This window comes from Polyodon spathula, chromosome 3 (genome assembly GCF_017654505.1).
Source record: "Polyodon spathula isolate WHYD16114869_AA chromosome 3, ASM1765450v1, whole genome shotgun sequence".
Taxonomy (NCBI): Eukaryota; Metazoa; Chordata; class Actinopteri; order Acipenseriformes; family Polyodontidae; genus Polyodon; species Polyodon spathula.
This window is the reverse complement of record NC_054536.1, coordinates 53160396-53177290: the sequence shown is the minus strand read 5'-3', so window position 1 is coordinate 53177290 and position 16895 is coordinate 53160396. Positions and strand designations below refer to the sequence as shown.

The following is a 16895-nucleotide window of genomic DNA, read 5'->3' as shown; positions in this document are numbered from 1 at the left end:
TAAATTGAATGCATTTAGAATATGCATAGCAACTTTGGTGAGTTTGCTTGTTATCAGGCTTCATGGACTTCGTTGGTTCCCGGCGTCTCAATGGTCAATTGTAAATATACTGCATGTGGTAGCAAGACAATAGATCATAGATATGCCGGGACCCAGGCAGCTAATTGTAGCCTGCCTGGGAATTGCCAGAAGCACATGACATAAGTTTGGGTTTTCATAAAAAAAAAAAAAAAAAAAAAAAATTTAAACTGCAATACCAACATTATACCCCAGAAATATAGTCTGCTGTCAGCAAACAGCAGTGTCCATCCATCCACATAAACATGTGCTCAGAGCTTATTCAATACGTATTAGTGGACTGCCATGCAGTGCTGTGTAGGGCATGCTTTTTTCAGTGGTCTTTGATTGACAGCGCTGACCTTCTGAGTAGTCTTGGGGACCTCGACCTGTGTTACTCCCAGTGGCCTCTCTGCAGGAGCTCTGACCTGTTGACCGAACCTGGTGGTTTTGTAGGGCAGCTGTACTGATTATTGCTTTAGTACTGATAGCTGCTTGCCATGCGTAAAGGAAACCTCGTAGACATATAACAGCAGCAGAAAGCAAAGGCTTGAGTTAGAATTAGATGAAGTGGTCACATTACTACTGTACCATCTACTTTTGTATTTGTGTTTAACAGGGAATGCAGGTAAGAGTTGCAGTGGTCGCATTACTTCTGTGACAGCATTTCAAAAACCAAATCCATTCTTGTCAATAAATGATATTTCACACATTTCAGTTGAAAAAATGATAAAATTATAAATATATGTCTTTCTAAAGTTATTTTTTTCTATGCACCTAAAACATAAGAGAAGACAAATACTAGAGTGTTACACAGTTAAATGAAGGTATTCAGGACTGGCTCCAGTCAGTATCATCAGTACTGTCTGGAATTGATTTCTGGTTTTCAAGAGGAATAGCAAAAGTATGTTTCATATTAACTGGGTTTCTTGTGCCATATTGGCATTTTTGTTCCTGAAATGATTTACAGTGCCCACAAGCCAAATTAATAGTGTAGTGTACTGTGGAAAATGAAGGAAGGAGACACACACAATTTGCAGGTCCTCGAATCCACGGTTAATTGGGTCGATTATTCCCAGCTCCTGTTAGCCTGGGCCACACTAAAAACAACAGTCTTTTAGCCAGCCGCGCAATGTAGATTCTGCAACATTTATGTCTTTTGAAACTGCTGCCTGAGTTTCAGCTTTTCTTACTCTGTCCACCGCATCGAGTTTCATTTTAACAGAGAAAGATTTTAATTTTTTGCTGTCTGCCAGCTTCGTACTGTGTATCTGGAACGTTCACCCAATGTTTGAGAGTCAGATTGAATTATGGGGGAAATGGGAGCCACAGCCTTACTGCATTATAACCAATTCCACACTATAACAGGGTGCGTTATAATGAGGTAGCACTGTATATTGGAGCTGAGAAAATGATTGCTCAGAAATATGATGTAGTGTATTTTTGTTTTCTGTTTATTAATTATATTGTTACACTTTCCTACTATACATTACATTGATCAGTTTTTATTTTTCAAATATCATACGAGTTTCATCTGAACTGTATGAGAGTTTTCTGATGATTACTTTACAAACGCCTTTCACTGTACTTTTAATCCTAACAATTTTTTTTTAAATCTATGAACTGTTTTGTCCAATGAAACATTTTATTTCTGTAGTTCTGTGATCATGACTTTTCTAGATACAATGCTATCAATGAATAATTGCACATATTTATTATACTTTTTGTTATGTGGAACTTTTAAAGAGAGTTAATCCATAACTGAATTGTAATCCTATGGCTAGTGAGTCCAGTTGAAGGAGTGAGGACTGATGAATCACGACGGGTTGATGGTGAGATATCTTGGTGAGGCTTGTTATGCTGATGATACCGTATTCCCAGTTCTATTCCAGTATCTTCTGTTCTTATTTCCTTTGGCAGGAAAAGTTATTTTCTATACTCTGTTTCACAGCTGCAAATTACATACCGTGTGCATTGTACAGTAAAGCTGCCATTTCCCCACCCCCAGTTACCATTGATAGAGACACTGCTAGACACAAATGGGCATATGTCTTTGATTAGACTATTTCCATGGGAGAAAAATAAAGTACCTTGCCCACATAATGTTTGTTAAAAGTCATCCTGCAAGAAAGTTCATTCAGCATGTTGTCAGTCGATTTGCATGCACATTCTATTTGAGGTTGGTGGGGGACTCAGGTTACTTGCAACCTTGGTTCTTAAATGGCTTTGTTTTAGCTTTCAGCATTTCCAGTTGTTTCACGCCAAGGCTGTCCATAGGTTTTTCAAGCTTAACTATTGTTTTAAACATGTATGCATTCTCCCGCATTTCACCCAAAGCTCTTGAATTTCAGAATAATGGTTTTCAGCCATGGAAAGCATGAAACAACATCCCGATCAACTTTTTGTTCTCCCTCAAGAAATGCAACTCCTTTGCTTATATGTAAACATGTTGCAATTTGACGACAAGACATATCAACTTCTAACACTTTAGCCCTGGGTTCAGCTTGTTAGAGACTTAATTAGCAGATGCCTTTTTGTAATTGATAAGCAAGCTGCAAAGAGGTTTTTTTGTTTGTTTGTTTGTTTTTTTCCCTGTGCTTTTCAGTTAGTATACCTCTAAGACTAAGGTTTTGGAAACAGTACTTCCTTCCTCATCAGTCCTGCACAGCTGTAGTGACCATAGTGTAAGCCTTTTCTTCCACCGAACTATTGCAGCCTGTCTTTAAAACAGCACACTTCTAGCAGCGTCTGTTAAAAAAAGTGATTTTAAAAACTGCATATCTGACTGGAGCGAATTCGGCCACATCAAGAGACATTTACACTACAAGACCATCCATGCAAAATGTTGCGCCAGTCCATTTAGGGGGTCAAAATTATTAAAGTGCAAAAACTGGTGTTTAACAATAATGTGCCTACTCAACCCTAACTGTGGTGGTACCGCGCCACTATAATGAACAGTTCAATTTATACTGTAATATCCAACATGCTCGGTTGTGTTTAGAGTAACATTTAATCTGTGAGTAGAAGCACAGCAAATGAAAGTTTACATTTTTGTAAATGCAGTAGAAAGGTAAAGCACATAGTGTATAGTGCACAGAAATCAGGTAGAACAACATCTGATGAAAACCAATACTCTAAATGTGCCTCCATATTAACTACGATTGTGAAACAAAGAACATCAACAAATACAGAGTAAAATGACTTAATCTAATAAGTAGGGGTGAGACGATTTATCATGTATCGATGCATCGCGATACTTTACAACACGATCCGATACACAAAGGTGTAACACGACACAATCTTAAAATGATAAGCTAATATGCCACATTTATTAAACTGTAAATCATGAAAGAAAAAGTCTTGGTAGTCTGAACGTAAACTCCACTTGATCCTAGACATATCCCATTGTGCAATGAGCCAGCCAGACGCTTCTGGAATTTAAACGGGAGTAGAGGAAAGAATGTTTTTTTTTTTTTTTTTTCCTGTATTCTGTTGCTAGCAAGCAAGGAATACTGACACTGCACTGTAAAGCTTCAAAACAAGCTGCTGAAGCACTGCCTGGTCAATGGGAATTGAGACAACGGTGATTCTGGCCAATAGGAGGCAGAGACAGCCTGCCTTGCTTGTTGTGGCCAGAGAAGAATAAGGAAGGGAGCAGTGTCTGTAAAATTTCACTGCTAGGGCTAATTTTACTAAAGTTATTAGTTGTTTTATTCAAATGCTATATATTTGTCTTTTTGTGAAAGCATTTACCAGTAAATATTTTGTATTGATGTATATATATATTATATATATATATATATATATATATATATGATATATATATATATATATATATATCTATATATATATATATATATAGATGAAACATAAAAGCATATGACTTTTTTACATTTACGAGTGTTATTTTTTATTTGTTCACCTTTCAGTGAGTCCTAATGTTTTTATTTGGTTGAATGATCCTTAAACTTTGATTTGATTGATTGTTACTTTCTTTAAAAAAATGTATTAATCCTGATGAAAATTACTTATTTACTACTACTTGTATCATTCATTTAAATCTAATAATTCCAATTATTTCTAACCACATTTAAAATCAGCACAGTATAGAATAGTATACAAAATAACATTTATATACTCAACCTTAACTTACAAATACAAATACTTGGTGATAAAATGTATGGTATAATAATAATAATAATAATCTATTGAGTTAAAGTTAAGTATGACGTAATCAAAAACACTGAATGCTGAAAGACTTGATATTTAGATTTTTCGAAAGGAAGTTTGTACTTTAATAGTTATCAAACACATTGCTTAGTATTTTTTCCTCTCAGAAATGTGATAAGGAGATTTGGTTAATTAAGTTTCAATAGATCGAGACAAACACCAACACCACGAAATGTTTTAGTACAACTGTTTATTGTAAAGAATGCGGAGTATGCAATTTTACAGAGAATCATGTTGTATATACGCTTTCATTTGGCATCGAACCTAACTTGGTTTGAGGGCTCGCTGCTTGGCCGACTGGACAAGGCGGAGACCCCCATTGATAAAATACAGAAATTGTTTTTAAGAAAGGTGGAGATGGGGAGGTGGCGGGTTACGATGACATCGAAACACAACTGAGAGGAAAGTGAAGAGGGTATTTGTAGTGCTAACAATCTTAATTAGCTAATGTGTAAATTCGATGATTCAATTTGGTGACACAAAGATTGGTGTCTAACCCTCCTCCCAAACTTTAATTATAAATATCAATAAATCTGATATTCCAGAAACTCTAGCTGACATACTGCTTTGTCTTTAAACTCAAACAAGTGCTATACTACTTAATGGTAAATACATATAACTGATTTTCAACTGAATCTGTGTATAGATCTGAAATATTTTCAGATCCGCCAGCAGAGATGAGTTTTTCATAAGTTTTGTGATCCGAATTATATCGTGGCTGTGTATCGTGATACATATTGTACAGTGGTGTAGTCGAGCCGGAACAGCGTCCCAGTACTTTATTCAATAGGCAGAACCTTGACTTAAGAGTAAACTTAAGAATAATTTCTATCCATGCGCACCGAGCAAGAGATCTCTTTTCCGTGTGGAATTCAAAATAGTCTTTCTGTACCATGCTATTGAATAGGCATTAGGAACCAGATTCCCTACGTGCCTCTCCTGATAGCACACGAATCTGAGTCTCTGTCTCTGATAGTTTAAATGTTTGTAGATTCACGTCACACACATCTCCTGATTCCTGCACAGTTGTACGATTCAGACAGTTGTCCTTGTGAAGCAATGAAGAGAACATTAGGAACTTCTATTACAAACCGCAGTTCTAAAGTTTAATAGGGCTAACAATGTTTTTTTAGTAAAAATGTATTCAGAATGAAATTGACCAGAACTGTCAGCGGACACAATCTTTAAAAATAAATTTGAAAAACAATTGTAATTGGTGACGAATACAAAATAACAGCGTTTGTGTGATTCGTAATTTTATTGGATGCAGAGCTCCAGAAAAAAGACAGGGGGAGGGTGTGATATACTATACAGGATGTTGTGGTGATTGAAGTTCTGTGCTGGTGAAAGGAATAGAAAAAGAACATGCACAATAAAATAACAGAACCACCAAAGACAGTATTTACCCGCAAGATGCTTTCAAAACAAGACAAATTTGGCTGGAAAACTGTCAATCTGGCAGCACTGACTGGGGGAGTAGCCTATAAAAGTTGCATGCAAGACACATGCATTACCTATGAAACGTTACCTTAAGCTCAATGAACAAATATTTGTATGATTTTTGTTTAAGAAATCTGTATTTTGTTGGTGTTCCGTTACTTTTGAATTTAGGACTACACTACTGATATCGTATCGTGACCTTGGTGTATCGACCCACCCCTAAAAATAAGGTACCTTATTGGTCCCAGTTTCTTTGCGCTCCTGGTTGTCTGAATGTGTAAGTTCTTTAACGTCTCACTGCCTGTAGTCTGCACACTGAACGCACAAGTTATTTCCCGCCAGCAGGGGAAAAAAAAGTTTGCGCACAACAATCCATGGACAGTCTGTCAGGCCATTGAGCATGACATCCAGTTTGGTATCCCTTTGATCAGATTGGTGTGCTTTCCAATAGCTTTCAAAACATATCATCACCTGAATAGATGACTCCTCTGTACTACTGCATACTACTAACTGAGAGAGTTCAATTAACTTAATATTCTTCTCAGGAGTCTTTTACTTGCCTTTTCTTTTTTTCGCAAATTCGGATTCCGGGGGGCGGGAGCGGGAGGGGCTCATTCCCATGTGAGTAGCTACAGCTTTTAATGACAGGGAGTGTGTGAATCCAACTAAACATAGGTGTGCAGTTAAAGCAGTTCATTTAACACCTTTTTGTGTCAATGGATTTTTTCATGCTCTTTTCTTATCTCTCTCTCGCTATCTCTCACACTATGTGTGACGACTGTCATAGTATTCTGTTTAAGCTTGTTTGTTTTAAAACAGTTAGGTTGAAGCAGTGTGTTTAATATGCACTCGTTACTGCAGTATGTAAGTTGGTGACATTTTTTGTATTGTAGTTTACACTTCCTGTGCTTCTTGGTTGTGGTTGTTGTTTTTTGCAAAATATATTTATAATTGTTTCACGTATGTTGATAAAGCACACTTTATGACTTATTTTTTCAAGTTTTATTCTTACACGTTCCTGTGTGGTTAAAATAATTCTATAGATGTGGAGACAGTAGCTAATGTGTATTCTTAAATTCCCCTTACTGTGCAGCACAATCTGTGCTCTTGAATTAAATAAAGATATTCAAGTGTAAACGCAACCTGAAAATTATAAGGATCTCTGCTACCATCCGGACCTATGCCGGCCTAAGTCTGAGTTATAAATGTAAATGAGGCTTAGAACGCTAATAATTATTATGCAATACAAAACCACCTTACCGCAACTAGTTTTAAACCCCCTAGAAGTAATTCTGTGGATGCCCATGGCAATTCATGTGTATAATACAACATGCCCTGCTAAAGCTATTACATTTCCCAGATAGAGGCCAGGTTTACAGGACGTGAAAGTGGGCTTCTACCAGGTTGCTGGCTTTGTACTCACATAGCACTGGCACCCCGATCCATGGAGCCTGTTCTGCAGGGTGACAGTGTCAACAAGGAAGAGAACTCCAAATTTAGTGGCCTTTCGTAAATGAGGCCCTGTGAACCTAAGGGTCAATCTTCTGAGATGTTTAAAGAAATGTAGTATACAGCAGTGGGCATGATTGGTTTTATTTAGTTATAATAACGGAGATATGTTTTCAGGATTCCTCAGTTAAAAGCATTGAACAACAAACACCCTTTTAACTGTGTTTTTGCTTTTGGATTATATCAGTATTGTATTGTTCTTTGGTGTACAAATGCTAAAATAAAGATTTTAATAGAACAAAACTCGCAGTTGTTACCATGGCACATTAAGGATTTTCATTTAGAGTGCAATCAAAGTGCTGTTTTAGCCACAGGGGAACCATAATATGTTATTTTTTATTTAAGCACATTTGTGTACATTTGGACAATGTATTAATGAAGCTGTACAATTTACATTTGTAGTAAAAAGATGCAGTATGTAAACTGTGAATATTTTTAATAATATTTTATTCACACATTCACTAGGCGAATTCATAATGCCAAGAACAAATATATACTGCACTGCAGTGCATGTGCCAATTAGCTGTTCAGGAATGGATAATATTAATCTTAAAGCAACATCGAACATTGTAGATTTTTTTTTTTTAGAATAAAAATGATTTTCCTTTTAAAATAAATATTGCTCTCTACAGATTGCCCAGCATTGTTATTGACATCAGGACATTACAGGTTCCTGCATCTCTCCTGTATTTAAAGTGAGGGCGCTTGTGTGATTAATATTGATATTAAGGCACTCATTTGCTCATGGGACTCCTATTGCAGAAGAGAGAACAACACGTTGAGGTAACCCAGGCAGGCTTATTTGGACTAGCAATGTTACTTGAACTGTTTTTGTTTTAAATTAATATATACTGTTCTCCCACTCTGACATATTTCTGCTTTCTGAGCTGTGCTACACTTTTAATATAATGTATTCAGCCTCAGCAGCAGAGGAACTGCAGTATCATATATAAATTGCTGTTATAGTGTACCTGTACCTGACTTCCCTTGAACTGTGATGGATTTCATTCCTCAAAGCCTCTGTAATGATATACAGCTGTATTTCCATTATCAGTGACCCATAAAATGGAAAAGATATTCTCGGGAGCGTAGTACAGCATCAGAAAGGTCTAATTTCTAGTTCTGGAAGAAAGCAAATTGCTGCAGTGAAGTGTAGTGAAGTGTACTAAAAACTGTATCAAAAAGTACGATATCTGCACAGCCTATTAATTAAACTTACTTTGGCCAATCCCTTTCATATGAAAAATACAGGCCAATTTAATCAGCCAATTGGTTTTATGGGTTTCTCAGGCACGGAAATTAATAATCATTGACAGTTATACTGCAATTTTTGCAGGACTTGTTTTATGAGGGGAAATCCCCCACTACATTTAAGGTCTATCTGGCAACTATTTCAGTTTGCCATGTCAAAATCACTTCCTGGTGGGACAATTTTTGAAAGGGGGTCGGTGGCTTCGGCCACCTATGAAGGCATGGCTCCTCACTGGAGGCTTAATATGGTGCTTAATGCATTTGAGCCCCATGCATTCAGCTGAGCTGATATTTTTATCGCTCAAGGAGGCTTTCTTACTCACTATTACCTCTGCAAAACGGGTGAGTGAGATGCAGGCATTCTCGATAGTGAAAGGCCAGGAGAAAGCTTACGCTTCGTACCAATCCTGCCTTTTTGCCGAAGACGATCTCGGCATTCCATGTCAATCAGTCCAAACTATTTTTTGTCTGCTATGGGGCGAAGTCCCATGGTCAAACCCTATCTATGTGGCAGCTGTCCAAGTGGATAGCAGACATGGTCAGGACTGCTGATAAGTTGGTCAACTCCAGAAAAGTCTACTGCCCATTCTTTCAGGGGCACAGCAACACTGTGGGCTTTATCTGTCAAGGACATATGCAGTGTGGTAACACACAAGGCAGCCTTGTGTCACCTTAGCCTTGTAGCATTCCAGTCGTTCTGCAATATTGCCCTTGCGACAGCTTTGGTACTCTCACCCATTTGGTAATGGTTAGATTTCTTACTTGATAGAGAAAGTTAGGTTATTGTCATAACTCTGGTTCCCTTGAAATAGAAATGTAACTATTAACCTTCAAGGTCACTGTGTCCATGATTAATCATCAATTTACCAGTATTTTTTAGATTAGAGTAAGATGTTTGCTTATTAATATATTAAATACATGTCAAAATTGATGGTTTTAATGTATCGTTATTGGTTGTGACTTAAAATATTTGATTGCCGGCAGAGAGAAGTGCTGACATTGGGATATTTTTACAGTTTAGAGTGCTCTCTGCCAGGCCCCTAGGAAATAGAAAACACATGTATCTGCAGCAGTCCCTGAGTTATATATCAGACACACTGTTTGTAGGCAGCCTTGTGTAAAGAGGCAGGTTGCTTTTTACAGCAATTATAGATGAAGTGTTTGTATGGAGAGGTACATTTTTGGCAAATTATTTCCTACATTTAGCAATCTTACTAATCATAGTAAAACAAAAAATAAAAAGAACCTCAGTAGCTCATTTCTAAATATACTGTATATATTGTAACATTACAACCTTCCTGTTTTTAGTTTTTTTGTTGTTTTTATTTAACTTTTTAACTTGGATGTATACATTATAAAATAACACCAACTATTTTTTTTTTTTTTAATAAAAAGAAATGTATGTATTTATTTGTTAAATACAAAATCTGTGAGGTCTGTTATGATTCATAAATGCTACCTGCATATCTGAATGAATAACACTATAACATATCCATTTTGGCCGTACCAGAGAGTAATAGAGGTGGCTTTTGATGGATATTTGCTTCAGTACATCAGTGAACAGCTGATATTTCTAAGGGGAAGCCTGTTTTTACTTCAGCAGTTTCATACAGTGTATGGGTTAAAGCAGGGGTGCCCAATCCTGGTCCTAGTCGGCCGTGTCCTGGCTTTTGTTCTAACTGCCACAAAAATTAGTTAATTGGACCAATCACACACTTATTAGAAGCTTAATCGGTCCAGTTAAGCAATTTAGTGTACAGTTGGAACAAAAACCAACTGGGACACCGGCCCTCCAGGACCAGGATTGGACACCCCTAGGTTAAAGCAATGTGTCTCCTATTTAGAAATCAATTCCTGGTTGATACAAAGCCTACTGCTGTTTTACTGTGCAAGCCTTTAACGTCACTCCAGAAGGCTCCAGTAACAGAAGAAGGCTAGTTCTTTCTCTAGGGTAAAAAAGAGGTTTGTAAAGGGTGGTTGTTCATCACAGGAAAGGTTTAGCCCCTATGTCTCATTGAAGAATCGATTTTAAAGAGATACAGGACTGCAGCTCAGTTGGGATTTAACTTACTGTTTTAATTACATGCATATTCACAGCTTGAGGTGATACGCATTTCACTTTTCTCATCAAAGAGCCAAATCACTTTTATTTTCACTTTTCATGTTCACTTTCACATCATGAATAAAATGAATCAGTGAGTGAATTCAAAACTGAAATTTAATTAAGAAATGCGTTTTACCGAATATGCCCAGAGCTGAATGTTTTCATTACGTTCGTTTATGGTTTTGTTTTCTTTGGCTGAAAACTATGCAGGCAGCAGAGACTGGCTGGATTTATATACTGCCCACATAATAAGGAAGGCTTAGTACTAAAGCGATGTATTTAAGAAAATATTATACTGAATAAACATGTGCAGATGCAGTTTTTTTCCAACACATTTATTTTTACCGGATAGCAAGATTGAAATATTACCTGAGAAGCCTTTGCAGGGTAATTGGTTAAACGTGTAAACTGTATTTTTCTGATATATAAATCCTAATAAATGATTCTGTTATGTAAACTAATTATATATTTTTTTGCAGATTAAAAAAGTAGAATTGACGCTATTTTAATATCCTTACTTGTGGTTCACTGGAAATGTTCCAAATTAGCTATCCAAATATAGCTTAACAGTTTTATTTCCATGGATTAAATCCATAATTCAAACTAATTCTAATAACCTTTCTTAAAACCAATTTTAAATCTTGACAAAGGTTTCTTGGTTGTATGAAAGAAATAAGTGGTCCCAGCGCTTCATAATTATAACCATGGCATGCAAATTCATAATAATCATGGGTGAGGCTTCATGAATACCACATTTCAAACTGGTCTCAGTGATGTGCTAATGAATCTGTCCATGTTCTCTGAAGAATTGTACAGTATGTGAAAAACACAGACCATAAATAATGATCCTGTATTTTTTACTACTCCAAAAAGGTTTACAAGTGGGCGCTTGGCTTCTTTATCTGAGACCAGGAGAAAGGAATAAGAGGGGGGAGTAGATTGATGCAGGCTTTCTGAATAAACTGCGTTTGAGTTCTGACCAGGGATGACCTTTGAATGGTGTTTTCAATGGAGGCTGGGAAGCACATTCCTGAAACCGTTGGTGCCCCTGATCAGATGCAGTGCTGGAAGAGAATCTTCAAATCTGACTTTTTTGTGTCTGTAAAACAGGCGGGGGTGGGGGGGGGGCAACGACTAGTGAGTTGCTTTTTATATCATAAAAATAAATTGTCATCATGTTGTATATTTTATTCACAGCATTTCATTACTATCCGTGTCTTTGCAGTATATCCTTTTTGCTTCCTTTGTTCTTTGCTTGCCACGATGTGAAGCCTAAAGCATGGGGGCTGTACAGAGGACTCTTGTTTACAACATTTAAGCAGAGGTGAATTTACAAACAGGTCTTGAATACTAAATTAAAAAAAAAAATCTTGAAAGAAAATGTATTTTAAGAAGTAATGTAAATAAATGGAATAGATGGATAGCCATTAGTCAGAGACAACACAGTCTGATGTGTATAATTGTCCATCCTGGTACTGTATGCTAGCTGAAAAAGGAAGTAGAAAGTAGTTACAAATCCTACTAGGCAGGGAAATCACAGTGACCATAGGAACATTAGTGCTCCAACTATGTTTCAGCATTCCAGGCTGGTGAGATTGGGAAGGTTTTATGGAGTAAATCCAGCACATTATAATTTGTGGCAAAGTTTGCCATTTTTTGATTGAAATCAGCAGTTAGCCATTGATGTCACTTGAAAACCTAGCACATACAAGTAGACTTATTAAACATGTTTGTTTTACTACAGTTGTAAAAACATAAAGTGTGCCATATAATCACTGACTTAATTATTTCATTAAATGGTATGAGAAATACAAAGCTGTGTTAGTATTATACAAAGTGAATCCCATTTCATTAATGTATACACATAGGCTGGTCAACTGCCATGGGTCAGGAATGTGGTGAATGTAATTTTTACAGAATGTACAACTTTTAAAAAATAAATTACCACCTTAACGGCAGTTCACATATTGGCTTTTGTGAGAGTCTCTAGCTGGTTACATTTTAACCCTTTTAACCCTTTGTTTATTGAGTCATACAAGAGGAGCACTTGCTGCGCTACAGAAGGGATGCAGTTCAAAAGCTCGTTTTCTAAAGGATATGGACTATTTTGCAAGTCTCACAGAGAACTGGAAGCGACAGTCTTTATCAGAATTTGAAGAGCTGTAATCTATTGGTAAAAACTGTCCAGTTGTAATGCTTTTTGTTTATGTATTTATTATGTTACATTTTTTCCACGGTCTGGATTTGAACACCTGTCCTTCAGTACTAAAGGCAGACATGCTACAGTTTCGCTAAAGGGGATTCTCCCTAATGGGGTTTGTAGTCATGTCTTTCATGCACACATATAGTGTATAGTGGGAAGTTGACCAGAAGTTTTCTTCATAAACATGAAAAAATAAATAACTAAATAAACACTGCATTCTTAATTTAAAGCCAGGATAAATGAACACTAATATTTTAAATAAAAAAATTTAAACAAAATAATAACACAAACTTTACAGCTATTTCAGTTTTGATAGAAGTTCTGTTAAGTTCTGCCAGATGTAAAATAATGACAGGCCTTTGATCAATTAGAAACAAAGGATGAAAGGTTGGGGATTGTTTACTGGCCAGGCATTTTTATTGATGATTGTCAATGACAAAGTTATATACTGTGTTATATTGCAAATCACTGCACAGAATCTTTGAGTGAATTGTAATACTTGGAACAACCATGGGATGATTCAAATCAATAATTCAGGATCAAAGATTCGTGGGGGCACATTTCTCATGGGCTTTACACCAGGAAAGGAGGAACAAACTACTTAAGCAAATAAACACATTTGAATCCTTAAATAAATATTATTAGTATTATTGTACCAAAAAATGATCCAAATTAAATTTAGGCCTAAGCCCATGTGGATTTTACATATCACACAGCCTTCTGACTCAGGGTTGCCACATTCATGGTGTGTGTTTTCCTCATTTCATACATTCATAAAACAGTCACAGTGCTAACAGGCCCCACATAAGATTACCCTAATAACAGGGAACCACACTTGGGGTTAAGACTGGGTTCCCAGACATGGCTAGATCAAATCATTTTAAATTAATTAATGTCTGGAATATGTATAATGCATTTAAAGACATCTAGACAGTATATATATTTGCATCTAAAGTAATAAATAATAGGCTGCCACTCAGTGTTGTAACTTTTTATGCAATTAATGTCAGCACCAATAATTCAGTGTAATAATGAAGGAGCCAAATCTAATGTATTTTTACTTATAACAAAAAAAATATCAATCAACACAGCTATTATGTCTCCTGACTGCTATCCTGTGCCTGGTATTATCTGACAGGGACAAACTCACATGCAGCGCTGCGTGACATTGCTTTGCAAGTACTCTGGGATGCATGTGAAGGGTATACAGGCTTGCAGTGAGTTATATAGGTTTAAGAAGAACTCTAAGGCGATGGCTCTTTTTTTTTTCCATGTCCTTGAACAAGTGTTAGATCTTAATGATGTCTTTATAACAGGGTTTAATTGCTGCAGACCACTCTATTGTAGAAGAACTACAACTGTATTGTAGAAAGCAGCTGGACAAATTGGATATGCCACACCCCTAAACCTTCCCACAATTCCCACCCACTGACTCCTGTCTGGACCCAGGCTTGGGTTCTCTTTGATCACATGGCAGCGGAACCCTGCATCTGTTCTGACTAAGTCAGACCCCGAAACAACACATTCCATTATTGACATTCTCAGTGTGAGTTACTGTACTTGGGCTCTCTGCAGCCTGCCCTAAAGCACTTCTGCTGTAAATCATTGGAAACAGAAGAAACAACTAGTGTAGCTCTACCTGCTTCTTGCTTCAAACATCGTCTGCCTGAGCACTCTTTTCATAGTTTCAATACAACCACTACACCTTGATAGGTGATATGGCACTTTTTGATGACTGTTGCTGAATAAAGGTTTAATAAGAATAAGTGTAGAATGTGTCATGGTGTGTTTCATATGAAACTAGTGAATAAAATTACATTTTGAATTACTCACAGTAGTTGAAAAACTATGCCTTTAAAAAAGAAGAGGTTTCGGTTTTTACTGCACATTACACCTAGAAAAAATATATGATAAAAATGACTTGAAATTTGTGATTTAAAAGGAGTCTGCATGTCATAAAGTCCCACTCATTCCCTTTTGTGTTTTTTTTTGTTTATTTTTATATATGCCTTAAAGGAAAATGATTAAACATTTAGAAGCTCTTTGATGGTCATAACCACACTGAATTTGTAATGTCCCTTGGATCCAAAACAGAGGTTAACTGCATTAAAATGTATCTGTTTTAGTTTTTCAAAAATAACAAAAATGTATTTAAGGAAACCTGCTTGAAAAATACATATCTTTATAGAAAAGACAAAGTTAACTCTCAGACAGGTTGTCCATATTTAACATTGACACCTTGTCTCTGCTCATATTCCCCCTGAATGTTAATGCCTCGATGCCTCACAGAAGTGCATAATACAAAGTACAGCTGTAGAGATAATGCAGGCTCCCCTAAGGCCCAGGCCGAGCAAATTAGGTGTCAATGGGAGGTCTAAGCAGACAGTATTGGCTCTAATTAGTCTCTCGAGCCTAGTTGATAGCGGGTTTTACATGAGCTAATCAATCGGCCTTAGTCTACTGATGTGTGGGAGAACCTTAGCAGCCAGGAATCTTTCCCATAGGTCACTCACCTGCACAGCGGGAGCCCTCCTTTTCATTTTTCATCTTTTCCTCTACCTGATGCTGTCAGCTGGTTTCCGAAAAATCGAAAGCAAAAACATTGAGTTCAAAGGCCACGTGGGGCTGAAAGAGGGTGTTATAAAAGCCATTGGCCAAATTTCATTCTTTTTTTTACCCCTTGAACTGCTCTCAACACAGTAGTTTTAAATAACAAGATAGATTTTTTATATCCACTTAATTTTATTTATCATATTCAGCTGCGTTACCACACGTTCATTTGGAGTAAATTCGTAATGCAATTTCTTTTCATAACAATTTGACAGTAGTTTTTATATTTCAATGGCAGGTTTTGCTGAAAATACTAGCTAAGCATAGAGGTTCCACACAGAACTCACATCCATGAAAATCTGACTTCCAAGGGGCTTGTCACTATATGGAGATTCTGCTCTGTTCTGGGAGTATTGCAAATAAATATATTATTTATTATCAGTGTCAGCAGAATAAAAGATTAAAAATTGACAAGCCTACCATGGCTAGGGGTATGTGTGTACAAGAAATAACTGAAGAATTTGCTTTAATATCCTTTCATGGACCTTTGTATCACTTTCAATGGGTTATCATCTTTCTATACATACAGCTATGGCCAAAAGTGTTGCATCCCCCTATAGAATTAACTAATTTTGCTTCATAAAGTCAAATGAAACCTGTTCAATAATGTTACGTTAACATATTGAATTACATACCTCTTTTTAGTATCCTATATACTTGATGAAAAACTGAACATTTTTTGCGATATCATTTTGTAGTTTATTTGATTGCATGATGTTAAATAAAATATAAAAATGATGTCTCAGTCCTAAAATTCTAGGTGATGCAAAACGTTTGGCTATAACTTTTTAAGGTTGAAGTTGAATTAATACAGTTTGTTAACATATGTTTTATTTTATTGCAGATCCCAACGGTCAACAGTACATACGAGCAACTGGTTTAAAGATGATTTCAGCTGACAAGACTTCCCTCCTTCCCTACTGTGTGTCTATTCTATACCCATGTTTTATGATGTTGACAGTCAGGTTCTAGTGTGCTTGGGACACCTTCTGGTTTTAATTGGTTGGTTGTATAGTTTGTTTACTGTTACATGGAATGTTGTCGTGTAACGCCGACCCCTATATTGAAAATGATTCTTACAGTGTACAGCAGCATTTATTACATTGTTTCATAACAGCTCTTTTCATAAGCAGGCTTGTTAGTATATTTTGAACGTCACTAATAATGCTTTTACATAAAACCAGTCCACTGTGCCATTATTCTTTATGCCATTTACTTATTTAAAGGACCTGAAACTAGTCAGGAACACGTGTTTCTGACAGTGCTGTGGAATATAATCAAGGCAACAATAATTTAGTTTATTCTTCAAACAGCAACAGAAAGTATTTTTTGGACAGCACTGTACTATATTTTAGGCTAAATCAGTTTGAGGTTTTTGCTACCACAATCTAATAGGAATTGAACATGTATACTTTAGCATTTGTTGAAAACCATTAAAATGTATTATAGGCTATTATTTTATTTTAATAATTATTATTGTTTTTCATATCG

At 36.3% G+C, this 16895-nt stretch overlaps 1 protein-coding gene across 2 annotated transcripts in view; it reads left to right on the top strand.

Moving 5' to 3' along the window:
- LOC121313175 (cyclin-dependent kinase 14-like) overlaps nucleotides 1-16895 on the top strand; it is a 218316-nt gene extending 201421 nt beyond the window's left edge. For both annotated transcript variants that reach the window (XM_041245467.1, XM_041245468.1), the window contains one exon: nucleotides 16249-16895. The gene's annotated coding sequence lies outside the window, so the exon portion shown is untranslated. The remainder of the gene's footprint in view (nucleotides 1-16248) is intronic.